Here is a 25,879-nt window from a genome sequence, read left to right as displayed (position 1 = left end):
TGAGTACGACCCGAAAAAATACCGGGTCAAAAAATTTGGGACAGACCCGGGATTTAGGTGGAAATGGTGTATCAGATAGGATCCACAGATTCTAACAGTTATACAATGAATAAGAATTTATCTATATTCTATACAGTAGATACTAGGGTAGAGGTACTAAGCCTTGGAAAGAGACAAAGTGGAGAGAGATAATGTACAAAGCAATCAGTTACTAACTGTCAATTATCAAACACAGTCTGTAACATAACAGTTAGTAGCTGATTGGTTGGTACTATCTCTCTCCACTTTATCTTTCTCCAAGGCTTAGTATGTCAACCCCTCACATTATCCCCTCATGTATCCAACATTTTGCTCGTGCAGCCCTCAATCACTGGAATGAGCTCCCTCACTTGATTAGGCTCTCCCCAACCTTGCAGAGCTTCAAATGTGCACTGAGAACCCACCTGTTCATCAAAGCATACCCTTGCACCACATAACCATAACCAAATCTCTGTCCCTCCTGCCTCAGCCATCTCTACCTCGCCTACTTCCTGCACTCAGGTCCCCCTCTACACACTCATGCCTCATGTCATCTGTCCGTCTCCCCTCTCCCCTAGATTGTAAGCTCCTAGGTGCAGGGTCCTCCTCCCCACTGTCTCACAGCCTTCTTCTCTATCACTTCTATGACAGCCTTCACCTTTCCAGCTGTATTGTGTATGGAAAATTGTGTTGCTAATTGTTACTTGTGCTCTGTTTATTAGTTGGTTACTGTATTGTAATGTAATGTTCTGTGTACCCTTTACAGTATGTATGGCGCTGCGGACCGCTTGTGGAACCCTATAAATAAAATGTAATAATAATAACAATAATAATAATCTAGATCTAACATTTATACAGTATATTGTCTGTGGCAATACTGTATGTGTTAAATTTTATGAATATTGAATACTGGATGTTTTTATAATTATTTGCATATATATGATACTCTAAATTCCTGTGAATTTCACTGTGATAATTGGATGTTTGCATATATATGAAATTTTAATTATTAATTAAAAATAAACACACATCATTATTTACATTTACTCAGCACTAATTACTATTAGCAAACTTAGAGACCTAGTTTATTATAACATTTTACCTAGAAAATATGTTATTTTGCTATGTTTTTATGCTACTGACATTTTGTGGTGTGAAATAAATAAAAGAAAATAATAAAAATAATAATATTAATATTTTTTTATTTCAATCCCAAACATTACAAGTGAAGAGTGAAAATGCATTGAAAATTACTCCCTTACTGCCAAATGAATGCCTTGGATAAGGATGGCATTTGCTTCCTGTTGGTGTTTGGTCACTCAGGATCACTGGCTGTATCAAACTGTATGTGACTTCTGCCTATTGTTTGCTTTCCTGTCGTAATTTTTTAGTCAGCAGGTGAAACTGTTGACTAAGCAACAATCTTTATATAAGGCAGTGCTAGTTTGATATGTAGTGGCAATATAACCATTAAGGTCAAGGTATAATCATTAGAAGATAGTGTTAGCATAATCAGTAATTTGCAGCAATAGGGTCATAACCTTGCAAGTGTGTGGAACCACCCTGTCTTGTGGGAGTTTCATGGGAGCATCCTGGACATGTATCAAAAGCTTTATACAATTAAAAGTTATGAAATGTATCCATTCAGAATGCAGAAGCAGTGAAGTAGGTCACGGGGCCCAAAGTTGATGCTATTATAGCCAATACAATACAAGGGCCACCTGTTTCAGATGGATTTATTGCACCTAGCATGAAGCAGGTGCAATTGTCACTACTAATGATAGTGGCTGTATTTTCTGATGCTAGAACAGTGGGTGGGTCAGGTTTGCACTTTCAGATGTACAGATTTGCAACTTAGTTCAGCTGATTGTCACAAATAAAAGTGAGTACAATGCTGCAGCAACAGTATAGGTAAAGCCAGCTGCAGAAGTCTTGGACTTGGGCCCAAAATATCTTCTTAACAATGTGTATGCCATTTGACATGCTATTAATTATCTGTGTGAAGCATCTCTAGATTATTGTTTTATCAGCCAAATCAATAACCTTAAAAGTCATAGTGTTATGGATTGGATGGTTAATCAGACAAGAGTTGCCAGAGGACTGCTGCCAGTTGACTAGTTGTGGCCAAATGTAGAGTATGAGATGCAGCCTGTGGGCTGTAGGAGCAGCCTTGAGGGCTGGTTGTGGCCTTTATAGTCGTGGCCAAGAGACAGGTGATGTGAAGCAGCCTTGTGGCTGTTGGAGCAGGCTTGGAGGCTGATTGTGACCTTTATAGTCATGGCCAAGGGACTGGTGATGTGAAGCAGTCTTGTGGCTGTTGGAGCAGGCTTGGAGGCTGATTGTGGCCTTTATAGTCATTGCCAAAGGACTGGTGATGTAAAGCAGCCTTGGGGCTGTTGGAGCAGGCTTGAGGGCTAACAGTGACCTGGGCACCCAATATGACATAGCACCCAATATGACATAAGCAGAGAGCAGCCAAGTTTTTCTCTGAGAGTTACATGTGGAACAATATGATATAGATTACTACAGCTGGGAAATGGGTTCTACAGAATGATGAGTTTCAATTACTGGTTCACAGGTTTGAAAAGCCAAAGGTGGATATGATGCCATTCAAGCACAATGCAAAGATGTAAAAAAAAATAATGAACCACAGATTGCAAAGAATAGACCTTGAAGTAGATGCAAAGACAGGAGCTTGGAGTTTTCATGCAACATACATATTTTCCACTTCCCTCTAATTCCTTACATATTGAAGGAAAACAGGATAGTAGTGTGGAGGTAGTATCAATATTGCCATTTTGACCAATTGAACTACTGTGGCCCTTACCATTTTGGATGGATCAGCTTAGACAAGGTCTTGTGAAAGATCCATTTCTTCTGACTTTTCCCTGGACAGGGTGTCAATTGAGAAACAGCTACTCAATGAAATAGGACTGTCAAAGTGAGTAATAGATTCTATTGATACAAACTAAAAAATCTTTTCAGCAACACACTATAGAGTATTGAAATAAATGTCTCAGAAGTATTACATAATTTATTGACCTTAATATATACTTCAGTAACAATTCCACAGATCCTGGATTTCCTACAGAGAGGTATTAACAAATGATCAGTCCTTAGTGTCTTAAAAATGCAATTTTCTGCCCTAAATGTCCATCTACAAAGAAAGTTACTGTAGCATCAGAGAATCTGGTCATACAATTTTTCCAAGACATGAGAAGACTTAAACCCCAAACTAAATCTTTTGCAGTGACATGGGATCTTAGTTTTACATTGGGCACTCTGACATCAGTTTCTTTTTAACCACTAAGTGACATTCCCCTAACGTACCTTACACAAAAAATTACTTTTAGTTGCAATAACTTCCAATAGAAGAATAAGGGAGTTGAATACTGAAAGAGAATCCATCCTTCCTTCTCTGTACAGTAGCCACTTCATTTGATATCAACTGGGAGATTGAGTTACAGTACATGTTTTTCCCTCTTCCAACTAATATTAAAAGATTCCCCATCCTGGTTTTGTCAGAGTGACCACTATGGGCAGAAATATTTTTTTTTACTGCTAGAGTGGGCTCAGTAAGGTCAGGTTCCTTAAAAACATTCCCTTGCCAGATGGTTTCAAATCATCATCCAGGGTTATAGAGGACATGTGTGAGAGGTGACAAAATGTATAAAGACATTCAACATAAGGAATGGAATCTTCATGGGCAAGAAACATACAAGCTCCAGTAACTAATCTTTGAAAAGTGACACAATGATTATTACTACATGATATTGTAAAGCTTTAAATGATCGATGTTGTGGCATCTACAGAAACACAGGTTGGCAAAAAAAAGTATTCTGAATAATGGAACAGTAAATATTTTCCTTGCTTTACAATTGGCATTGGTGTAATTGAACTGGACCCTATAGGACATTACTTGAGTAAATCACATTAGTCATGGCTAAGAGGTTTTGTGAGGAGGAAAGTGGTAAATTGCGCCATTATGTTTTTCTTAAGTACTCCATGGCAGCCCAAGATTCCGAGCATTGCATGATGATGTTTAAAAAATAAAGCTTGGAAAGTCACTCAAAGTCCGCTTTAGGAGGAGCAGTCATGTTATGTAGTTTGAAAATATTGTTTCTGTTGCTGTTTAGCTAATTTATGACTAATCTATTAGTTAGGCCGAAGTGCATTGAGAAAATAAATTTTTAGACTTTTTCTGTTTTTTCCCAAATTAATGAGTAGGCTTTGTTTAGAAAACAAGGATAAACTGAAGAATCAAAATTGTAAATTAACTCAAACTTACAGTACTACAAGTTAATAATAATGATAATTACTGTAGTTTGGGCAATGCTGGTATAATATATGGGTTTACTGGTGGTAAAACCAATATGAGCAATACAGGTATGATCAAAAGGTATGATGTTGCTAGTATCAATATGGTAACTACTGGTATAATCAATGTTGACAGTGCTCAGATATCAATGGGGTCATGTTAGTATGTTCAGTATGGAGATACTGGTAGTGTAAACAGAATGGTATACTGGAAGTATGTGGGATTTTAACTTGCAGGCAGGGGCATAGCTATTGTGGGTGCTGGCGGTGCAGTTGCTATGGGGCCCAAAATCTTGGAGGGCCCACCTCTCCTGCACGCATCTCATAGTTGTCTGCCCTAGTACACAAATTACAGGCACCAGCATCACATTTTGCCATTTTACTTCAGTGATCATCAGAGCAGGGAGATTGAATTACACAAATTGAACATAGCTCCCTGTGTGGAGGACCCATCTGACAGGCTCTCTATGCGTGAGCCTAAAAAAAATGCAGACAGTAAAGGTGGATGATAGTCCAGGCTCTGCAGAATATTATGGTTTTGTGACTAATAACAAATATTTCAGAAAACCAGAGATACTCACTTTTCTTCACATTCCCTTATTGCAGGTTTTTGTCATTATAAAGTTGGTTGCACTTGGTGAATAATCACATTATGCCTCACCTCAGAAAGTAGAAATGCTCTCTGTTTGTAGATTGTTTGTGATCTGAGATCTTCTCATAAAATGTGCATATAAGCTTAATGTTGGAACACAATATTCTTCAATATGTTGTTAGAATTGTTTGCGATGAGTATTTTATGTATCCCTATTTGAAGTACATATCTGTCTGCAGGTATTATCAAAATTCTACAATCTTCTTTTTGATTTTTAATTTTTACTCTCTCATATTCTGCTTGCAAATTTCAAGTACAGTTTCAGCTGCTTTCATCTGATCTATATAAACATGCCAATCCTAGCCTATTGTCTTTGGGACTAGATTATTATAATTTGTTGGATATTCCTGCAGACTAGTATAATGAAATAATTTGTTTGGGAATAATTCAACACAGATTGGTTTTAAAACATTTATTGCAAGAGCTAAATAACTGTAAATAACGTTGAACCGGCAAAGCAGTAACAAGGATAACTGATTAGATACGTATTCTGTCATAATCATCAAACACCCCTTACAAACTGACAAATTACTGCAAAAAAGCAATGCACCCCTTCCCCTTTTCACACCTATATTGTGGATAAAATTGTGAGTTGCTATACACAAAATATATTTTATTGGAAAAGAAAAACAACAACAAATAAAAATAACCATCCGATTAACAAACTTTTCATTGATGTTTAACTGTGGCATAAGATATTTTTGTTTCTGTAAGGAAGTTTGCATGCTACATATTTGTTTAAATTGTCTGTCATGCCTTAACTAAAACTTTGATAGAATGTTCCAATTTATGTCTACGTGCAACTGAGATTCTATGAACATCAGAATTCACTTTTGGCTAAACAGTGATATGATATTTTTCTTGCTAGGCATTGGCCAATGATGTTAACAAACATTACTTAACAACAAAGTTTGATAGCTAACCATTTCCACCAATTGGCCTACTAGGAGAATGCCATGTTACACAATGGAGTCAAAACACATTTAATATTTTGTGGCTATGATCTAAGAAAAAAAACACTTGTGTTATTACAGTACACTAGCAACAAACAATGCCATGTTAGCAATGAAACTGTTTTCACAATTAGATCAATATTAGGGCTGAAATAAGTTTTATTTCATAATATTAAAAATCCTTAATTCAAATTGTATAATATTTGTTTTATTGTTTATCTTACTGAATCCTTGAAATAAGAAATATATTGATATCTTTACAAATAAAACCTCAAGACAACAGTTTAATTGCCAAATGGCCAAGTTACTTTCCTACCACACTAAAACATTTTTTTATATTTAACACAAGTGTTTTAAGTTGTTATATGTTGGACAGAAAACATTGAAACACCTGACACTTGAAAAAAAAACATATAAAAGAATATACTGTTGAATGCAACCTTGACACAAAATTATGCTACAGTATATAAGTGAACTTTATAAGTACACAAAAATTGTTAGTAGTAACTTGCTTCTATTTACAGGTATCTGAACACTGAGTGACATACAAGTGTCCACTAACATTATTAATAGCACAATAGGTTTCATCTTTAAAGATTTAGCTGGTTTGTTTTGAAGTATGATGTCAAGTATAACTGTTCCAGCACATATCGACAACAACAAGAGCACAATTCATCTATTGTATATGCTTCTCAACTACAACAATCCACACCAAATTCTTTTTTTCCTTATTCCTATAACTTTATAGCAAGATGTCTCCTGCAATCAGTAGCAGCAGTCCAGGGTAAAAAAAAAATAAAAAACAAAACAGTTTAACAGAGTTTTTTTAACTCCATTCACCAAAAAAATCACAAATCTAGAAATAAGTGTATTCACATATAGAAGAACACCACATTTTCAATGGTGCTAACACAAAAGTATGCATATTTTAGTTATATGTCGCATAGTTCTAGAGGTCTACTCAGTACATGAAGCTCTGAACACACAATAATAGTAAATCTAATTTGGCTAAAGTCACTGGTCCAAAAAAGACATGTTTATAGTTGCTGCTCCTTTGGGCTTTCCAGAGCACCTGAGACCTGCTTAAAGGACTTTAAATTAGCCAAAGGAATGTCACTCATATGGTTTCCACTTGTAAAGTGTCCATCAGTACAGCCATATTGGTTTCGGTCATTGAATTGGTTTTTGTTGCTGTCTTCTTTCCAAGTTTTTGTCAATGTGTGTCCATTAACCAATTTGTCCTTTTTCAGCCAATCTTTTTGAGGTGCAAATGTGGGTAGAGGTGATTTGGGTTGCTGGTAAGGACCAAGAGTTGGAGGCATCCAGCAATTATCAGAATGGCCCAATATCAGGCATTCTTGAGTACACATTTCGGTAGCTTCTGCTAATCCTCTAGGTCCAAGAGGTCCATCTGTTTAAAATACATAAAAATAGAAACATATTGTAATATTATATAAAATAATGTATGTTTTGTAAACATTTCTATAAAACAGAAATAATAACTCAATACTTTTTCCTCTATTAATTTACATTTTTTCACCTTCTACTACAGTATTATATAACCATACACATATACAATAGTTCAATAACAATTATTTTCAATGAGCAGCATGATTGAGCACCAGTTGCTTGGTGTCTTATTCATACAGTTTGCACTTAACTGCTCCTACAACTGAAAAATAATGGAGGAAGTGGGTTTCACTGTATTTACGCAATCTGGAAGTGACAGTTTAAAAACTGTTTCACAACCAATTTTAATGTGGTATATGAATTCACCCCTAGATTGTCATTTCAACTGTTTCGTTACTGGTCTGCCCACATAACAATGTTATATTGTATTTTGCAGCAGCATGGAGATATATATTGTCCACCGTGCTTTGATGGTTTCTGGATTGTCTCATTAAACTAAAAGGGATATAATTGTCACTGCAAGGGAAATTTAGGAAAAAACAGCATTAATTTATACATGTGTACTTTATGTTTGCACTACTTCACCAATAGTGCTCCTGGTCATGATTTGACAGTATGGTCAACAAGTGTTCCGCATAGACTTATATAGCAATGGACTATTTCACCACTGTGAGAACCAGTTTCAACGCCCCAAGTATATGTCTGTAATTTCTGCTTTGAACAAGATAATGAGTTAATGCCAAATGCAAATGTGATTGTAGATGTTAAATCTATATAAACTTAGGCAGCAGCAAAAAACTTAATACGGGATGTAGTCAGCATCCAGGCTTGCCGATGGCCAAAATACCAGCACCGAAATCACATCAGCGTCGGGTTCCTAGCACCAGAATCCTGACAGCTGGCATCCCTTAATACTAATGTGCTTAACATATACAGTACAGGGGTGTGAGCAGAAGAGGAGGAAATTAATACAATGGGCCATGATAGGAGCAAGACATTGTTCCTGTCTGTGTGGGAATAATATTGTTGCTCATGTTGACAAATACATGTCTATGGTGATGTTGGTCACAGTCACTCTTTATGTCATGATTGCCATTTTAATATATAACCCATACTCCCCACCTCATTGTTAATGCATGCATGGTTTAATAGCTACATTTTTAACACTGGGACTGCAAAAATACTAATACTTATTTCCAGACATCCAATGATGGCAAAACCAGAGACAGCACACAGTAATTGATTAAATAATTGGCTGTCCATAGAAAAATTACAGGGCAGATATAGGAGCAGTTGTTTTTATCTTCAGAGATACAGTATGATATTAGATTAATTATGTAGGTGAAGATCATAGCACCATAGTAGCAAATAGAAATTGATTGGGTGTGGAGTCTCCTAGTCAAACCCTCCCTGCAAAGGAGGTATCTTAATATCCAAATGCAATATGTGCATTCAGCACACACCAATAAATTCTTACATCAAAACATGCTTATTAGAGATATTGTACTGAAGAAAAACAGACATATGGGGCAAAATCTTAAAAGATGATAGTCAAAGTGAAAGAATAATATTTCTGCTCTCCATGATTGCAGTTATTATGGGCACCATCTAATACTTACACATCTGACTTTGAGTTCTTTGGTGACACAGTGTAATAATAACTACACAGCAACTTTTCAGGTCCTTTTCATGCTGTCACACTAAATAATGTTGAACAAACAACCTATTACAATACCACTATATTTCTGTATCAGACAGGTCACCTTGTTCAATGCATGTAGTTGTCTCTTTGCCTTATCCCCCACACCATGACCTTGTAGAGTAAATACCTTATAAAACATTATTTGTATTTATTAACTACAGCAGCAGCATAATATGCACCTATCTGACAATTGATCCCAAGGGTATAATCAGCTATTGTAATCTCAGATCTTGAGATAAATTCAGTGTAATACTTGCTTTCTTTGATTTTCCATGAATCTGTTTTATAAAATTTTTCTGTGATTAAAATAATGAATGAAAATTTTAAAATTTGTTTTAGTCATCTCTATATATCTCAAAGGGTCATTTCTAAAATGCAAACAAGGCACCTCTGACATTTATGCCTGTTTTTGTAGAAATGCATTTCCAAATAATGGTGCCTGCAATAAGGAATGCATTGGCATTTTCTCTGGTGGCAGATTTGGATGTAACTTGGAAAAGTAAAAGCTAGGCACATAAATGCACCTCGGTTTTAACCCACATGGAAATATTTTGTTTCACAGGTTGGGATTATTTAATCTAGATCATATATTTTATGATGTCCATTTTTTGATTTGAAGTGTGAGTTCAGTCTGTTTTTCTTTTTCATTGGAAACTGCACTTAGAAAATTAATCAATATTATTCCAAGATAAAATGTGTGAGTAAACTTCTTATTGTAAAGCCTTGCTTTAACCTGATGCTTGAAGACATTCATACATATAGTTTACTTTCATACAGTACTGATACTCTTGTTAACCTTGAATATACAGAACATTTTGAAAACAGTATGAATGTTTCTACTGAAGGGCTTTTTTTTACACAATGTAATGAACCTTGTTCCACCTTTTTTCTAATACTATAATGCTATATTTACTTTTTCATTTATTAAAGTTTTCTTTTTTCTTTTTCACCGTATGCATTGTCTGCAGCCTGATTTAGCCTAATGCAGGATATATCTTCTGCATTTGTATCTTGCTAAATAGCTCCAATATCTAAATCATGGTAATACTGACATTTACGCATGCTTTTATGTAAGTGTGGCTTGATAAATAGGTCCAGTAAACAAATATTTAATCAAAAGACAGCATACCACACTCCAAAAAGTTAGCCAAGTGCCAGCACTTATAGTCTCTTCTTGTTGGGGCAATTGCAAGGACAGGACAAACAGATTGGGGTCCCAAACATAAGCTGCAACCAACTCCAGGCAGAGCTGAATAAACAATAGTTGGAAAACCACAGTGTGGGGTCCACCTGTAATATTCTGGAAAAGCCATATTGTGTTCATTATGGAACTAAATTCTTAGAAATGTGGCAACCTACCCTATGAAAAAAGTGCCTTGTTGAAAACAGAGGGTCTAATTCAGAGGTGCACACTATGTCAATGTCGCACAAAAGCAGACAATATTTTCAGTAAGCATGTGTCCGAGAGGCACTGTGCATGTGTCCCAATAGTTACTGCCAAAAGCCTAAGAACAAATTCGGACCCAAAAAGAGGCAATTTCAGTGGGATTTTCTGTGCGGTAACTGGGGCTGTCGTGGTCAGCGATTGCCGCTTTTTCTGCAGTTTCACTGACATCAGGGGTCATGTTCAGATTAACATTGTGCAACTTCACAGGGCTGGTGCAAAGTTTGATGGTGCAACCGATGTGTGGCCAAAGGTGAGGCTTAAAACTCAAACCATTAGATTAGGTCTACAGCCTGTGGGCTTTTCTGTATCAATCCAATCAGCTGTGGCATTAGCATAAAGACAAAGTTGCATTTGCTTACACCACTGAATCAGACCCAGTGGCTCTTCATGATACACTGCTGACAAGTAATAGAGTAATAAGTATCAATATTTTTACATGTAGCATTTCCGGGCAGCCATAAATTGGCTCTTGTACAAGTGTCAGCTTAACCTATGGCTTCCAGAACATGGTGGCACTTGTAAAAACTACATTTTGCTAAGCTATCATTCACCTAAATTCACGGTAGTAGTCCTCTTCGGTATTCTAGCTTCTAATCCAGCATTTAAAATTATTAAAAGTTATATACAAAGCTCTTTATGGAACCCTATTGATTGTTTTGGTCAAAGAAAGCTACTCTGACCAGTTAATAGTTAATTGGTTAATAATGTCATGTGGCATCTACCTGGCATTAATTACATAACACCAGTAAGAACCTAGAATTGTGTTTAAAATCGCAATGGGCAGTTCTTATAGAGCTTGGTACATATGGGAAATGCATACAAAACTCTGAAAGTCAAAGAAGTTTTATGTGAAATCCCTCACTGAATATCCAATATTATAGATATATTTTGTAATTGTCTCCTTCCCCCTTATAGACCATTTGATCCATATTATATGTAAGATATGGTATATACTCCATTATCTCTTGATTTCTAGAAGAAAATAAACATGAATTCTAACCTGAAAAGAAGACAATGTGAGACTGTTAAGGTGCACCCCAAGACATCTAAAAATTGTTATTCACTAGACTGCTAAAACATAACTTTTATTCTTAAGAACTGTTTTATTATTTGTTTATTATTTTATTTTTCATTAAAATAAAGATAAAGAAAAGTGTTAATATTAGGAAAAAGTGTACATTTAAAATTTTTTATAGAATCGTCCCGCTGAATCACAGTATCATTAATTTTCTTGCTCTTATATTCTATGGTATTTACCGTGTGCTTTCAATGTTTAATCCACTCTACAGCTGTGTGTATAATTCTATATATTCATATATTAACATAAAATGGATTGTATTTTATAAACAGTTAGATGGTGTAGCAACACAGTATATGTTCTCTAAGGAATAGAAGACTCCATTTTCAGTTATTTGAAGAGCAATTGCAACAATGTAAGCTAATTATTGCTTCACTGTTGTTATGTTCCACAGTTAAGTTCCTTCTTTAATAGTTTGGGAGTAACCACTTCATTAACTGTAATTCACTAATACGTTCTTTAATATTTATATTTGGATGTGGTTAGTGATTCTCATTGAGCAGCTGTGACCCCCGTTCATATCTGGGCTCTTGCGCTGGTATGAGCTACACACTTGTGCTTTGTGACACTATAAGCCTCCTGGTGTTGTAATTAAACAGACGAAGGCTATCTAAAGCCATGCGATGATATGTGCGCTATGTTATCAAACACACTGACATTTATATTGAGCAACTGTGCCCCTGTTCATGTTTGGACTCATGTGCAGGTATGCACGCTATATATAAATGTTCACTGATACTGTGAGCCTCCTGGACTATATTTGAGCAGACCAAAACGGTCTGATACCATGCGCTGGTATGTGCGCTATATTAGCAAACACACTGAAACTGCGGACCACCTATACTATGATTCAGCGGTCTGAACTATCTACAGCCTATATGTATTTCGCCTGATGTCCGGCTTCTCAGGGCAAAGCCAGAAGAAGCCGGACATCCGGTGAAATATGTATAGCCTGTAGACAGTTCAGACCGCTGAATCATAGTATAGGTGCATTTGCAATGTCTACATTTTGTAAGATGACCTTTAGTACCTGTTGACTATTTCTACCTGTCAACCTATTGATTGTCAAGCATCTGGTGTCGAAATATACATTGTCAACCTTTTGTCTTTCAATTCTTCATCTTACAGATACCCTGAAAAGTATCCTCTTGAGAAAAGTTTGTAAAATTCCAGAACCACCTACTTAATTTTCATGTGATCTTTTGAAGCTTAAACAACTCTCTGATCAAAAGCAAAAGTTTTGCCAGCATTGCAGAATGACTAGATCATACAGCCTATTAAGCCCTTCTTACTATTGCAATCTGGATGAAACTAGAGTACAGTATATGAAATATTTAGTATGTAACCTTACAGTATATTTAAAATGTATATTTCCCTTTACATTGTAAACTTGAAAGTGGAGCCTTCTTAACGCTTTATGGGTGGGATGTACTAAAGGGAACATGCCAGCAAAAATCAGAAAACTGCCACTTTCAGAGTTTTGAATGCAAAAGGTCAACAGGTACAAAAGGTCGACAGGTTCAACTGGCCTACACACCAATGATCAAAACAAAAAAGGTCAACATGTTATTTTTTTCAACATTATTAAGGGGAGGGTTAGGGTTAGGTTCTCAAAAAGGATGGTTAGATTTAGGCACCAGGGGAAGGTTAGGTTAAGTTTATCATTAGGTTTAGGCACTTGGGGGAATGTAGGATTATGTACCAGGGGAAAGGTTAGGTTTAGGCATTAGAGGGGTTAGGTTTAGGCTTAAAATACAAAAGAAAATGTGTAAACCATTTTTGTGTAGATCATATGTGTGTCGACAATTTGTCCCCATCAACCTTTTGTCTGCCGACTTTTAATACAACACCCACTTTTCAGGGGTCACTGGAAAGATTGGAAGCAAGAAATATGTCTTATTGTGCAATGCACGCCATTACACAGAGTGGATGTAGCAACCAAAAAATCCTGTCAGTGAGAATGTGAGTAGACAATGAGTGTGGATGAGAGACACAGATCTCTGTGCAGAGTGAAGGAATTGAGGGCCTGATTCAGAAATGGACACTAATGTGATCACATCTGCAATTCTATATGCAACGCAGCTGCAAAAATATGCTAATGGTTGCAAAGATCACCCGAGCATAGCGATGCCCAGTGCTGTCATCTCACCTGCATACAACATTGCTTACCTGTGTAAATATCGGTAACACAATACATATAGAGCAGCTATCTTGCCCTTGTGGAAGGTCTGAACAGCCGCAAACACTACAGCTCTCCTCGTATGCTGAGAGCTCTCATTCTGTGAATGCAATCGCAATGGCTAATTTATGCAAGCCCATGAAAAGGCATTCAAATGGTCAGACACACCTGCGTTTTCTGACCACAACACCTTTACCACCCCTAAATGCTGACTACCTATCACTCACTTTGTGAGTGGATACTCTGTGTGAGCATAATCACAAAGCAATCAAGTTGCGTGTTCTGTGCAACATATTAATATGCACACATATTGCCATTGCATTCATCTCTGAATCAGGCCCTAAATTGCAAGATATACTTAAGCTGGCCACACATCTAAAGATTATCTGTCCAGCCAGCCACCTAGTGGATTGGTTGGAATGAAAATCTTGTAACGTATGGGAGTAAATGATGATCAACAATTTGCTCCTAAATGACAGAAAACAGATGAAAATTGTCGTTCAGACAAGTTTGGTACATGTTTGATCTAAACAATTTGTTTAAACAACAGTTGTTGTCCATTTTCCGGCATTTGGGAGCAAATTTCTGATTGTCATTTGCTTTCATACTTTACCAGATTTTCATTCCAACCAATCAACTAGTTGGATGGTTGGATGTAAGCTGGTCTAGTGTGTGGCCAGCTTTAGACAAGGGAGGAGTTGTATGTTGGTGCAGTGCTGTTTATAGTATTTTGCATACAAGTGAGGTCCATAATATAGTCTGTTATTTGTATGTATATAAACAACATTCATATATGGAAAAGACGACCAAACCTTTATATCTTGAGTATGATTTTACAAAAAAAAGGAAATGGTTACAATTGTAAGAAAGTATGTACTAATGCACAAGACCAAACCAAAACATTGGTACCATCAATGCAAGGACAACATATCTTTGGGCTGACATTACTTGTGACAGGATAATAAGGATTACAGTGAGAAGCAGCAAATGTAAATACCAACTGCTATAAAAAAAGAAAGATATGTGGAATTAATTGTAAGCTAAGCTATGAAAGAAGATTTAGTTAAGTCGAATAGAGGCTAATAACAATGAAACTGAAAGTACCTGTTACAGTAAACAGAAAGTAGGGTCTATTTACAGAGATATTACTAAAAACAATAACCAGTATCAGCATAATTTTCTAAACACATCATTACACTGAAGAGTGTGTTTTCATGAGCACATTAGGTTATAAATGTTTAAAAAATTCTGCATCACAAATAATGCAGTTTTTTTTTTTTAAATAATCCAGTACCAGACAGTAGAGCTCTGACCTCCAAACTTTGTACAGCATCACCTCTTTTGCAGTTTAACAAAGTTATACCTAACTCGTTTTGCATATGTCTATTTGTCAAAACATTGCTCTAGGTAATTGGTTATACTGGTTGAGCTACACTGCTTAATTAAATCTGCTAATAATATCAAACAAACTGTAAATAAAGAATACAAGTGATGTTCTGATTAATGTATATCAAATAGTAATTTAGAGTTGCATTTCTTTTGTGCTCATCTATGTTTTAAGAAGTGAGTTTTAAAAGTGATGTTGCCCATAGCAACCAATCAGATTCTAGCTATTATCTTCTAGAAGGTGCTTGGTAAATGTTAAGTAGAATCTGATTGGTTGCTATGGTCAACATCACTTCTAAAACTCACTTCTAAAAACTCTCACTTTAGTAAAATTAGCTCACAGCATCACAGGAACACAAGTGATTTTTGTCAGCTGAGACACTCAAATTTACCAAGAATCATGTTTTGCTGAATCGTGGTGTGTGTGGTGATGTTTCCTACCCATGCTCCCTGTATTCCCTGCAGTCAAGCAAACCTGAACATGCAGCCTGCACAGATCAGTTAGATATGTGCAGGCTGCATGTTTGTATATAGTTGAGCTAATAAATGGTTAAAATTTTGAAAATTGGAGTGGGGTCCCCCCTCCCGAGCATAGCCAGCAATGAGCTCTTTGAGCCAGCACTGGTTAAAAAAATATGGGTGACAAACAACATATGGGTCCCCCGAATATAATAAACCAGCTCTGAGCTCATGGCCCCGATACTTGTTGTAAAAATACAGGGAAAACATGGCATAAGGTCCCCCATATTTTTGCAACCAGCTCCACTAGCTGAGGTATGATGCTGCAGCCAGGGTACTTGCTTCATTTAGTCAATCAGAGAAAGCAGCATACTCACTCCACATGGGGATTCCAGGGAAGGGGTCCTCCATTTCCTGGATACCCCAGGCCTGGGCTGAAGCCCTGGGGCAATCTTACACACCCCTGGACAGTGGGTACAGAGTTGATGGGGTTAATAATGTATGTAACACTAATATTGTCTTTTATGACAATCTCCCCCACATGCTGGTACTTGTGGTACTACAAGTACCAACATGCGGGGCATTAAGGACCTGCTGATGCCGCTATCCCTCCTGTAAAAGAAATATTAAAAAAGATTGGACACACACTGTAGGTTTTAATATTTTATTACACATATACTCACTGAATCATTCACATCATCTGCACTCATACTACATACTTATCTTGTCCCTAGTGTCATTCTGTCTTCTAATCCAGTAGAATCCAAGATTGGTACCTGTAAATAAAAATCCATACTCACCAACCACTTGGTTCAGGTCCTCTTTTTTCCATGTAGGCATCGTTGGTCTTCTTAAATCAAAAAAGTGCACACTGCTAATCACAGCCAGACAGGCTGTACCAGGGAGAGATAGGAAGACACTCCTTTGCTATAACAGATGTCCTATCAGGCGTCTAGGGGCTGCAGCATGATGCAGTCCCTAGAAGCCTTGGATGCTTGAAGATGTGTGCACAAGTGTGGGATAATGATCCCACACATGCACACAAGCTGGTGGCATAGACCAGCCCAGACTCCTGGGGGTAAGAGGTAGGACCCACCAATGATACTGAGCCTGACTTGCCCACAAATTCTTTCAGTCAAGAATTTAATACTTCATTTAAATATCAAAAAATTATATCTACTATATTTATAGCTCAATGTTTACATTAGGACTTAAATAATTATACTGTACCTAATGACAATCCTTAAGCATACAAGAGCACCATTATAAAACTAATACAGAGGAAGCAGGTGATGTTTAACACTGCAACATATGCTTTCATTTTTTGAACTGCTGTAGAAAAATGGTAGCTGGAAAATGATTGGTTACTATAGAAAATGCCACACTTTTCTTTTGAACCAGTTTTATTAAATACATTACAATTGTCACTGTGGCTGAATACAAAATATGAAATTCAAATACAGATATAAGATACCCACAGAATCATCAGTTCTGTGGATTGTTCATCCCACACATGAAAGTTTCAGGTGAGGTATCCATCTTGGGAGCTCTACATTGTCTACCATGGCTTGGTTAAGCAATATGTAGTGAGGAGACACACATTGGGGGACTACAAAATATAGAAAATCAGCAACTACTGTAAGTGTAAACCCAATATCTACAGACTCATAAAAATCAGGGATTGTTCATCCTACCTACACTATATGGATTACCACGGGTGGGGTAAACAATACCTGGATATGGGAAACTCTTTGAGAACTACAAAATACAGAAAGTGAGTGACTAAATAATTAGTATCCACAGAGTCTTGGCAGTACATAGGTTAAAATGGACCATATAAGCAATACATGGACAAATGACAGGATATGGAATACAGTATTTAAAAGTGGCATACAAAATACTAAAACACCATGGCATCATCAGTTTAGTGTATTTTTACACTTAGAGAAGACCAAATTATCCTGGTAATAGACTCAGTTATAGGGCCGTATTCAATTAGTTTCGCATCGCCTTCTCTTGTTTTGTATGCAAAAACTTTTCATGCACGCTCCCGATTTACTCCATATTCAATTGCCAAACAGGCAAAAACAGCACCCGGTGAATGTGGAACAGGTGAAAAGTGGAGGTTGAACTGGGGGAATCACTCTGTACCCCTGAAAAAGATGGACTGACTTTGAAAATCATTATGGTAGTTTAGTATTAGCCCTAATTGAACTAGTTAGGGTACTTAAATGGTGCCAATTGCTTGCTATTAGCTTCTTGGTAAAAGTGGAAGAATGGCATAAAGCAGTGTTTTTTGGAGCAAACACAGTAAGTAGTTCCATCAAATTTGGCATGCTTGAAAATGGGTACTAGCATATTTTAATGTCTCTAAAGTGAAGTTTTAGAAAAAATTAAATTTGTCCGTCATACAAGCACCTGCAATCCCCAAAACACTTGGCCCCTTCTTAGAGCACACCAAGGCTTATTTTGCTAGTTTTTGAAGTTGTCAACCCACTTTTTTCATTTTCACCCCAAATTTGGAATGCGTTTTTCAGGGTGTTCCTAGATTATTTTTTTCTTTTTTTAAATGAATTGTCCTTTAGGGGTGAAACCAAGGGTTCTGTGTGGTTTCCCAACAACCTCAAAATATAGATTTTGCACTTCTTTTCTCCTGTTCTGTGGAGAAAAAGTTTAGCCTATTTGAGTGAACTGACTTTTCGCACAGGCAAAAACGGACTGGAATTGAATACAGAGATAAATTTTCAGGTCAAATTTTTGGCCAAAAACCATGCGAAAACAGCTTTTCACTCCAAATTGAATATGGTCAATAATTAGTTGTATGCAAAATATATATGGAGAGAAAGAGTTAGATAGAGAGAAATAGGAGGAGAGAGAAACATGAGCGAAAGAGTGCTCATACTATAGTATAGTTAGCTTTACAATAAGTACACTGTTTAAAGACAAGGCAATGACTTGTTTACTTTAGTTAAACACAATGAATGCTTATCTGAAAAAGTTCAGAGAGCTGGGAAAAATTAACATCTTTATCATTCTACCAACTGGCAGAATGAATTAGTCTCTTATGACCAAGTGAATCCAATTATTTCTTCATGTTGTCCCATGGATCAGATTGAGGTGCCCGTCTACTATATAACAATGTTAACAAGGAGGGCAGCCTTGTTACTGCAGCCTACTGTGGGTATACTGCCAGGATACACAGAACTTAGGTTGTGGGATTGGGACTTATATTGTTTGTTACCTATGGCAAGAGTTCCTAAAGACTAATCTAAAATACATGATTCTGGCTTAAACTACGCACCACAAACTAACATTAGTTTTACATGAGCTACTTTACTAATTGTATGTGCTATTTATAGTTTTTATTAACAGAGCTACAATATATAGAATGTTTACAAAGCTATATAACATTGCCCAATTTAATGGTATTGGTGAAGACTATCCTTTGCAATTTCAATTTTATGTAATTAATTTAATTTCTGTAAAACATATTTAAGAGTGTGTTTAATTTTTATGTGATGAGTTATTAAAGTAATAGATTTTATTTAAAAAAGACATCTCTCACATTTTATGAAAACACAAATGCTACACTGTGAAAAAGTGATTTCCTTTTCTTTATTTTTTACAACCTGAAGGTCTATTAGATTCCTATTTTAAATTGTATATAGATCTTCAAACATAAGAGTTGGAGTTAGATTATGTGGAATTTTAAGCAACTAAGTTTTTTGTCTTTTACTTGCAATGAATATAAACAGCTAAATTAAGGCATTTAAAAACACATGGGTTAAGGTTGTCTAAAGAAATAAAAAATGGACCTTATTGTTCTATTTTAGTAATATCTGTTTGCATCAAGCAATTTTTAATGCTCTAAAAATTCCTTAGGTTTTTGTTTTACTGATTTTAGTACTTTTTGTTGTATTATTAACCCAGTTTTAATTTATACTGTAGTTTTTTTGTTAAATATGTTAGCCATTCAAATTCCCACCATTGTGTCTGTGATTTTTTTTAATTGTTCACATGCTTATCTACCTTGCACAAAATTCTCCAACATACAATCAAGTTGGTATTTGGTATCTAGTGGAGCACTAGCAATTTTACAGACTTGCAAAAATTGTGAATAAAATAATTATATTTTTAATAGTTTATACTAGCTAATAAAATATTTTTCTATCAATGTGCTAGAAAATATACACATACAGTACTTGATGTGGAACCTATTCTGATAAATGATAAATCTAGGTAATTAATAGAGTTTTGTAATCAATATGAAATGTAAATTTCAATAGACTTCGTTATCTTTGGAAACCTGTCCTCAATATTAGCAGATCAACAGTGTATCTATTGAACATCAATATATTACATTTTACATCTGGTTTAGAGAAGAACAAATATACATGCCAAAGAGACATAGGGATCTATTCATGGTGTTAATTATCAGGGTCCAAATGGACCCCGATAATTAACATTCTATCTTGCCACGAATGCCGGAGCAATTCTTCATTGCTCTGGTGCAGATACAGATGATCCAAAAATCAGCTCTCCATGTGAGTGGCTTCACTGCTTCTTTCAGGGCAGTGACAATAGTGTGCATGCGTGACCTACAGGTCAAACTTGTGCACAAAAGCACCAACGTCTGGCAGAAGGAGCCGGGCAGGGGCGGAGGGATCCAAAGATGGCGAATGCTCCCGCAATCAAGCTCCTAAAATATTGTGTTTTTGGAGCATTATTAATTCTGTCCCAATACTAGTGTATGGGGACAGCGGGTCATTCCGTGAGGGGAAGGTAAGCAGGATATATCTGTGATATCTCCTGCTTTACCTTATCAATGAACGGCCTGATAACTTACTTTCTACAATTACAGGTGAAAATGTTCATTTTCACCTGCTTTTGTAGAAATTAAGTGATGATGAATAGGCCCCCTAGAATGTTCCCTTAATGTAGTATAGTGGAATAATATAGTGTATAACAGAGTAAGATGAAGGATCGTACACATTACACTTAAGAAACCACATCCTCAATATTGTATAGTTATTGGTTTATCTAGTATTCCTTAAGCAATATTCCAATTCTAAAGTCAACAGAAAGTTTATCCTTACTCTCCTCATGCTGTCACTTTGTCTCCACAATGTTTTACTTCCTGCAACAAGCTGACTAGGTGCAAATTGTTCGGCATCTGCTAGGACACAGAGCCACATACATTTCAAGATGTGTTTAGCTCTACACTTGCAGCATATTTGCCTGGTTTATGCCAAATGTTCATAATAAACATGTTTTTGCCCTCCAGCAGCTGCAACAGATATGTCCGTAAACAGACATATGTGTATGTCTTCACTTTTGCATTAACTGTATTTTCAAGAATTTTCCATTATTGTACTCAGCCTATATAATACTGACCCTTCCCTTTCCCATTCCACTACCCCAGTCATAAAGAAGCATATGGCCATATATTTACAAGCCTATATTGGAACATAATGTAAACTTGCACAATTTACACTGTCTAAGCTGGCAGGATTCCAATTTAGACCTATAACTCTATTATCTTTTGTCTGTCTATTATCTTTTGTATTATCTCCTCCTCAGTTCCCCTATTTTCTCACTCATTTTAGGAGGAATAAAGACAAGCTTAGTTGTATTCTACAGTATGGAATAACTTGCCAATATTGAAAACAAGCAGGAACACTTTGGAAACTGCCTTTTCAAAAGAAGGAAGCCAGAACCTATAAGCCGCTAAAGAGATTAATTTTTTTAATTTTTGCAAAACAAAAATATGTATATATTTTAATTTATAAAGTGTTGTAGGATTGAAGCGCCCCAACAGTAATTATTTTGAATATATATAAATATATATATATATATATATATATATATATACACACACACACACATATATATATATACAGAATCTATATCATGCTTGCAACAGTATTTGTATTTATCAAATGCTTATTTTTTATTTGCTAATCACCTTTTTATTTGCTAATCTGTATTCTTTTCAGATGATATTTGCAATCTGTGAAGATGAGAAGATAAACTCCCTTGCAGAAGTGTACCCCAATAATTATACTAAAGAGATTCCTACAGTACATTGCATACAGATCTTATTTGAACAATGATATCCCCACTTAAACAGAAACTTACCTTTGTAATTTATTATGTTATGTTACATTAATGTCCAGTATTCTGCACTTTTAAAACCTCCAAATGACTGTCTAGATGTTCTGAGCCTATTCAGATATTTCTGTGTTTCATAATTATGGTCTCTAATAGCAGTAGTAGCTCTGAATACTCCCAGCCAGAACATCCATCAGCCTCTGACTCTTTTTTTTTTAATCAAGTGTATTTTATTGTCTTTTCAATAAAGAAGAATACATAGAAACAACATATACATGAACATGACATATGTGCAGCAGTATATATATATACACATACGCCACACAGACATAAATTTATACTGTATATCTGCAAAACGGATTTTTAGCTAAATAATAGTAAATCAGTGTGGCAGCATGTAAAACAATACAAGAACTATTACTGGCTGCCCCCTTCTCCCTTCCCCCTTCCCCGGAATCAACCAGTTAGATGGTAAGAAAATGGGCCTCAGACTGCACAGCCTGTGGAGACCATTGATATATAAACAAAAAGAAGAAATACAAATGCACAACTCCAAATTAACTGATTATGGGGGTCATTCAGACCCGCTCGTGAGCGCAGGACGCTCACAAGCGGGTCGATGTTGCCCCACTGCACATGCGCACGATGGAGGGAGCTCCGTCGTGCACATGTGCGAGACCCGGATAGTGACGGGCTCTCTGTCTCCGGGTCTCGCACCAAAGGGGGCGTGCTGTCGATGTTGATTGACAGCACGCTCCCTTTGGTGGGCATGCCGGGGGCGTTGCTGCCAGACGGAGGCGTTCCCATGGGAACGCCAACTGTCTTAAGCCGGCCCCACTGACATCACTAGTGATGTCAGTGGGAGTGATTTTGGCTCTGATAGAGCCAAAATCACTCCAGGGCTTGCGGCAGCGAGACCCTACTGCAGGGTCTCCGTCGCAAGCCCGATGGTCGCGATGGTCCTGATCATCACGACCATCATCATGGATGCTCGCATAAGCTGTGGGTGGTCACCCACAGCTATGCGAGCGTCCAGGAGGACGCTCCATTTTCACGGAGGAGGGCCCTGATTCAGAGCGAGCGCTCTGGTCAGAGCGTTCAGCTCTGAATCAGGCCCTATATATAAATAAATACATTTTGCAATAAATAGAGGTTTTTGGCATAATCTTGGCCAAGGTTATGGGCCTACCTACCACATCCGGGTAACCTCTGTAGGGTAGGTCCCTTACATACTTGGGTTTAAATCCAGAGTGCAGAGCATTTGCCTCACAGTATCTTGTGACACAAAATCTACTTCAATCTTGCTTTTATGCCCAACTCTTATAATATAAAAGCTACAATCCCTAAGTCTTCAGTACAATGTTATTTGTTGGTTCTAAACCTACTTATATATTTGTTCTTTTAGTGTACATTTCTCTCAGTGCATGCTCTCTCTACTTCTTTTATAAGCTAGAGTACAAAAAAGGCTCATTAAAAGGTACTTTTTATATTTTATGTATAATTATTCTCTTGGGAAACTAATAAGATCTACCGGAATTTAACTATCAAGATTTCACAATATCTGTATTGGCCTGCATTACTGAATATCTTTCTGCCATTTCAACTTGGGTGTCATATCATCACCTCAAACTTTTACTAGCAGAGTTAATAATATTCCCACCAGCCTACCAAAGTTACCAAACTAATACCTCTACTTTTGTTGACAACAAGACAATGTGCCTGATTCACTACTGATCACAACTGCGATTGCAAGAGCAATTACGCACACAGTCTCATTGCCATAGTATGCTAATCCATTGTGATCAGTATGCCATTACAGGCAAATATAAGGACACCCACTTTAACTTGCACACATCCCTAATGTTTAGCAAAACGATGAAACCATGAGTACCATCACACCCTCATGCACACTTGCACAAGCTCTGACCTTACTCTGAAAATGCTAACTTCGTTGCACGCTATGAGTGCTCAAACTGCGTAAGGCATCGTAGTGCATAATTTATGCAAGCCCCTGCAACGGTGTTGAAATGCACTAGTATGCCTGTGTTTCGTCGAGCACCCCCCATCGCCTCTCACAAACTGCACTTCCTGTAATTCACTCTGCGATGGGTCTGCGTAGTCACTGCGATCGCAGTCCCAATCGCAGTGGCCATATTGCGCACTGCTAACCTCCATAATGTATTCAAATTCAATTATCTCACCATTACTCAAAACTTACATTTGCTTTCTTTTTACATTTACACAACCCACTGACCGCAAACCAACATTGCAGTGTGACTGGGTCAAGAACATTTTACCCTTACAATCTGGATGGATCAATAAGGAATATATAACACTTACCCTCATGTATTAAACTCTTGTTATCCTATTGATTGCAAGCTTGTGAGAAGGGTCCTCTTATATCTCGGTCTGTTTTATTAATGTTTATTTAAAAATTATAAAGTATAATGCTGGCACTATATAAATTAATGTTATTAAATGTTATTAAAAATAAATTTGTAGATGACTGCATATGATTGTTTAATGTTCAAATATATCTAGTTTTCTAGCACATTGAAGTAGGTTTTTTTGTTTGACATTTTAATTCATAGCCTAGTTCAATTTTGCTTGATCACATTAGCAGATGCTGCATTTTCTGTTATTTTACCAATGTTGGGAACCAATATTCTTAGATTTCAGGAAGGCAGTTTGTTCTCTATTTGTATTTAAGTTCCAGTTTGGAATTAAGGATTGCTTAATCTTTTTTGGACTAAAGTCAGAGCATTATGCTTAGGAACTATGTTCAGGTTTGGCATTATGTCTTGTAGTTGAGGACTGAGGTCAGGTATTCAAATACAAACAGCAGTGTGCCCAATTGATACCAGAACCCCCATTTACTCCAATCAGTTGTAGTGTGATAATTTCGCCAAAACTATTTTAAGAATGTATTAACATTCTCAAACAGGGACAGAGCTTGCAAGAAAACTCTGTCCCTTCAAATCATCACGCACACTTCTAATTGTAATTTTTGCAAAAAATACAGTGCGAGTACCTCCGCTCATTCGCCACTGCCAGCTCTGTTTTGCTGTAATTGTGCTCCTGGTTGAGTGCAGTCAATATAATACTGGGTGCCATCAAGACTCCAAAAATCAACTAATAAAAAAACAATACTTTACATAATGGTGCATCCCTTTACTGTATAACATAAATCAATAATAGTCTAATTTAATAAAAACATTGTAATGTAAATAAATATTTGTTTTCCAATGCAATAAAGTTCTGTGTGTAATTATTATTCACAATTCTCCAATTTTGCAGATACAATAAATCCATGTGTCGCTTTTTTTGTGATGTGGCTGGGACATTCTCATTAGGGGTTGGGTACGGGATGCTGGCGCTCAGGATTCCAGTGGTCAGAATCCTGGTGCTGGCATCCCAACTGGGTTAGGATATCAAAACCTGCTGGTAAGTATCCTTACCCTACCCCTAAACCTCACCCTCCCTCCCAGCTAACTAAACGTAACCCTCCCCCTTGCAGCCTAAACCTAACCTCCCCCCTGGTGCCTAATCCTAACCCTCCCTCTAGTGCTAAGACTAATCCCTAACCCTAACCCTCCTCCTAACCCCACTATTTACCATCAGGATGCTGGCAATGGGATTCTGACTGACTAACTCTTTCATCACCAAGAACTAATTGTAGTATGCAGTGATTTTTAAAACCGGTACATCTTCAGTAGTTTTGGCAGATGTATTTAAAGGGGCAATTAATATGTATTATTATTTTTAAATATAGGCATGTTTTGTATTCAACGCATTTGCCTTTTTAAATCCAGCTCCCAAAATGCTGATAAAAGTGGTGGCTTTGTAAATCACTACAATGTAAATTTAACAAAAAAAATAATTTTCAAGGAAATGGGGAATATAATGTAATATGACTTTAAATAGCAAACTTCATTTGCATAGGTTAGGGACTGGCTCTAAACCATGCTATCAATATTAAACAATTTAAAAACAAATTATTCTATTAAGAAATGTTTACATCTTGAACATACATAATGTACTCTCTGTGAATCAATTCCTTCTATTAAAAAATCTCTGTAATGTCTACTTATTTAACAGACTTATCTTGTGGTCCCTTATCTGAAGTTAACAGATTTCTAATGTGACCATTGATTACACTTTAAATAC

The sequence above is a fragment of the Taudactylus pleione genome, unplaced genomic scaffold, assembly GCF_031769625.1.
Source record: "Taudactylus pleione unplaced genomic scaffold, aTauple2 ptg000005l, whole genome shotgun sequence".
Lineage (NCBI taxonomy): Eukaryota > Metazoa > Chordata > Amphibia > Anura > Myobatrachidae > Taudactylus > Taudactylus pleione.
The sequence above is the reverse complement of the archived record's forward strand: the minus strand, read 5'-3'. Positions refer to the sequence as shown.